General features: G+C 30.2%; 1 non-coding gene and 1 pseudogene across 1 annotated transcript; both read left to right on the top strand.

Annotated features, from left to right (window-relative positions):
- Positions 1–1,210: 1,210 nt before the first annotated feature.
- Positions 1,211–1,394, top strand: LOC129616602 (5.8S ribosomal RNA; annotated as a pseudogene).
- Positions 1,395–1,684: 290 nt separating this feature from the next.
- Positions 1,685–5,000, top strand: LOC129616606 (large subunit ribosomal RNA; the record flags this gene model as incomplete). Its single annotated transcript, XR_008697564.1, has 1 exon — positions 1,685–5,000. It is a non-coding gene; the product is annotated as a large subunit ribosomal RNA (ribosomal RNA).

Below are 5,000 nucleotides of genomic sequence, written 5' to 3'. Positions count from 1 at the left end.
TTATTTATAATGCGATTATAATCTAATATAGTAGTAATGATATTATATTTGTATAACCATTATTAGAAATAATAATGAGATTATATTCTAATATAATAAAATATTATAAATATCTATATTATATTTATAAATATGGAAATTTTATATATTAAATAATGATTTTTAAAACGAAGAGGTGTCAAAATGTCCATGAAACTCTAGAATTAATGATTATATCATTTATTCGACCTTTATTGGATACGATATGTATATTTTAATAAATATATGTATCTGATACTGTTATATATTTATTGCAAATATATAACATTAATAGTATCAAAATGTATCCCCCCTGGGGCGGTAAATCGCAAAGTAAAACCAAAACAAGGCACCAAAATATATAAAAAGGCCACATATAAAAAAAATAAAAATCATTATATTAATTATATAATATGGAAGTATTTTAAATAAAACAATATACGATCATTTATAATAAAAGTAACCATCTGAGTATCGAGTGTGATATGGTAAGGTAAGGAATGATTAGTAAATATTAATGTAGCAAATAACACTAAAACTACTATATTTGTATAACCATTATTTATAATGCGATTATAATCTAATATAGTAGTAATGATATTATATTTGTATAACCATTATTAGAAATAATAATGAGATTATATTCTAATATAATAAAATATTATAAATATCTATATTATATTTATAAATATGGAAATTTTATATATTAAATAATGATTTTTAAAACGAAGAGGTGTCAAAATGTCCATGAAACTCTAGAATTAATGATTATATCATTTATTCGACCTTTATTGGATACGATATGTATATTTTAATAAATATATGTATCTGATACTGTTATATATTTATTGCAAATATATAACATTAATAGTATCAAAGTGTATCCCCCCTGAAATAATATAATATAAAAAAAATAAAAATCATTATATTAATTATATAATATGGAAGTATTTTAAATAAAACAATATACGATCATTTATAATATAGAAAATATATAAAAATATATTCTTACGTTGTTGTCCATATATTATGGTAATAACTTTTCTTGTATAAAACAGTTGGGATACGGATAAAAGGAAAGTTAGAGACATTCGCAGCACATAGATTATATTATTTATATATTTTAATATGTTTTAGAATGTATATATATTATCGATATATATCTGACGAAAATAAAAAAAAAATTTTATAAAACTCTAAACGGTGGATCACTTGGCTCATGGGTCGATGAAGAACGCAGCTAACTGTGCGTCATCGTGTGAACTGCAGGACACATGAACATCGACATTTTGAACGCATATTGCAGTCCATGCTACAGAGTATATAAATTTATTAAAAAATTTAATACTGCATGGACTACATATGGTTGAGGGTTGTAAGAATAATTTAATAAAGTTGCTTATAATATAATTTTAAATTATATTATTTATAGCACATGATATATTACTGGTAGGAATACCATAATATTAAAATTCAATTATATATATTTTACTTATATTATAAAATATAATAAAAAAATAAGTATATCCTAGTATTAATAAATTAGTATTAATACATTAAAGAGGAAAACTTATATAAAATTATATTATTTATAATATAAACAATACAGTAACTTATATATATTTAGTTTTCAACTAAAAAGAAAAATTAAAAATATTCTTAAAAACAACCTCAACTCATATGAGACTACCCCCTGAATTTAAGCATATTAGTTAGGGGAGGAAAAGAAACTAACTAGGATTTTCTTAGTAGCGGCGAGCGAAAAGAAACTAGTTCAGCACTAAAGGATTTTGTTTATACAAATATCCGATGTAGTGTATGGAATATCTATATTCTAATATGAGAAATTAACAGTCTAAGTCCTTCTTAAACGAGGCCATTTACCCATAGAGGGTGCTAGGCCCGTATGACGTTAATGATTATTAGAAGATATTTCCAAAGAGTCGTGTTGCTTGATAGTGCAGCACTAAGTGGGTGGTAAACTCCATCTAAAACTAAATATAACCATGAGACCGATAGCAAACAAGTACCGTGAGGGAAAGTTGAAAAGAACTCTGAATAGAGAGTTAAATAGTACGTGAAACTGTTTAGAGGTTAAGCCCGATGAACCTAAACATCCATGAAATATGAAAAATTCAACATTATAAATATTATATAATTATATAATAATGATGGTGTGCAATTTTTTCATATATGGACATTGCAATCTGTTAATAAATATATATTTATCATAAGATATATTTAAAAAGTTTATTTTATATATGAAAATTTATTTTCTATATAATATAATTTAAATATTATCGGATAAATAATTGACAGATAAAAAATCAATATAATGCGTAAATTATATATTATTATAATTTTATAATATTATATTAATTTATATATTAATATAATTATTATATGCATTAATATGATTAGCAATGCTATAGATTTAGGATACCTTCGGGACCCGTCTTGAAACACGGACCAAGGAGTCTAACATGTGTGCAAGTCATTAGAATTTATTTTAAATAAAATCTAAAGGCGTAATTAACTTAACTGTTAATATGGGATTAAATTATATATATAATTTTATATATATAATATCAATCCTGGGGCGTTCTATATAGTTATGTATATAAATAATTTTTAATTATTTTTTATACCTCTAACTAGAACGTACCTTGAGCATATATGCTGTGACCCGAAAGATGGTGAACTATACCTGATCAGGTAGAAGTCAGGGGAAACCCTGATGGAAGACCGAAACAGTTCTGACGTGCAAATCGATTGTCAGAATTGGGTATAGGGGCGAAAGACCTATCGAACTATCTAGTAGCTGGTTCCCACCGAAGTTTCCCTCAGGATAGCTGGTGCATAAAAATATTATATAAAATAATCTTATCTGGTAAAGCGAATGATTAGAGGCCTTAGGGCCGAAACGACCTTAACCTATTCTCAAACTTTAAATGGGTAAGAACCTAAACTTTCTTGAATGAAGTTTTAGGTTATGATATATTGTGCCCAGTGGGCCACTTTTGGTAAGCAGAACTGGCGCTGTGGGATGAACCAAACGTGACGTTACGGTGCCTAAATTAACAACTCATGCAGATACCATGAAAGGCGTTGCTTGCTTAAAACAGCAGGACGGTGGACATGGAAGTCGTAATCCGCTAAGGAGTGTGTAACAACTCACCTGCCGAAGCAACTAGCCCTTAAAATGGATGGCGCTTAAGTTGTATACCTATACGTCACTGTTAATGTAAATGATTTATATTACATTATTAATGTATATAAATTTAGAAACATTAACAAGTAGGTGGGTACAATGGTAGCGTAGAAGCATCTTCCGTAAGGATGTGTGGAGCTGCCATTGGTACAGATCTTGGTGGTAGTAGCAAATAATCGAATGAGACCTTGGAGGACTGAAGTGGAGAAGGGTTTCGTGTGAACAGTGGTTGATCACGAGTTAGTCGGTCCTAAGCTTAAGGCGAAAGCCGAACAAAATTTAAGGTTTTATCCCCATTGATAATATAAAATACCTTAAATTAAATAAGCGAAAGGGAATACGGTTCCAATTCCGTAACCTGTTGAGTATACGTTTGTAATAAATATGGTCATTATGATCATCCTGGTAACAGAAACAATCATAGAGAAGCCGTCGAGAGGTATCGGAAGAGTTTTCTTTTCTGTTTTATAGTTGTACTACCATGGAAATCTTTCGAAGAGAGATATGGTAGATGAACTAGAAGAGCATGGCATTTACTGCTGTGTCGATATTTTCTCCTCGGACCTTGAAAATCTATGATTGGGCCACGCAAACTTCTCAACAGGCCGTACCAATATCCGCAGCTGGTCTCCAAGGTGAAGAGTCTCTAGTCGATAGAATAATGTAGGTAAGGGAAGTCGGCAAATTAGATCCGTAACTTCGGGATAAGGATTGGCTCTGAAGATTGAGATAATCGGGCTTGAATGGGAAACAATAAAGTGGTGCATGTACTCGTTCTGGGTAAATAGAATTTATTATAAAATTTATTTTATAATATTTTTGTTCCCCGGATAGAAGCTACATAACCAGTTGTGGAACATTCTTGCTAATAATATACTGGTAATATAATTTTTTAATTATATTATCATATATTTTATAACGGTTATCAATTAACAATCAATTCAGAACTGGCACGGACTTGGGGAATCCGACTGTCTAATTAAAACAAAGCATTGTGATGGCCCTAACGGGTGTTGACACAATGTGATTTCTGCCCAGTGCTATGAATGTCAAAGTGAAGAAATTCATTTAAGCGCTGGTTAACGGCGGGAGTAACTATGACTCTCTTAAGGTAGCCAAATGCCTCGTCATCTAATTAGTGACGCGCATGAATGGATTAACGAGATTCCTACTGTCCCTATCTACTATCTAGCGAAACCACAGCCAAGGGAACGGGCTTGGAATAATTAGCGGGGAAAGAAGACCCTGTTGAGCTTGACTCTAGTCTGGTAGTGTAAGGAGACATAAGAGGTGTAGCATAAGTGGGAGATATAATATTTCGGTATTATATCAATAATGAAATACCACTACTCTTATTGTTTCCTTACTTACTTGATAAAATGGAACGTGTATCATTTACTTAGCCATTACACGGATATATATCCATTATATATTTTATGGTATTTTGTTTTGATGCAAGTTTCTTGATAAAAGTACAATGAGTTTGTTATATACACCAAACATATTTATATAAAATGATTTTGGTATAAAAAATAATTATTTTTAATTATTTTCTTATACTTATAATCAAAGTAATATAATATGGTATGACTCTTTCACTCAGGTATGATCCAATTCAAGGACATTTCCAGGTGGGGAGTTTGACTGGGGCGGTACATCTTTCAAATAATAACGAAGGTGTCCCAAGGCCAGCTCAGTGCGGACAGAAACCACACGTAGAGCAAAAGGGCAAATGCTGACTTGATCTCGATGTTCAGTACACATAGAGACA

Source organism: Condylostylus longicornis, unplaced genomic scaffold (genome assembly GCF_029603195.1).
Source record: "Condylostylus longicornis isolate FDR11 unplaced genomic scaffold, ASM2960319v2 ptg000246l, whole genome shotgun sequence".
Classification (NCBI taxonomy): Eukaryota; Metazoa; Arthropoda; class Insecta; order Diptera; family Dolichopodidae; genus Condylostylus; species Condylostylus longicornis.
This window is presented reverse-complemented; position numbering and strand designations above follow the sequence as displayed.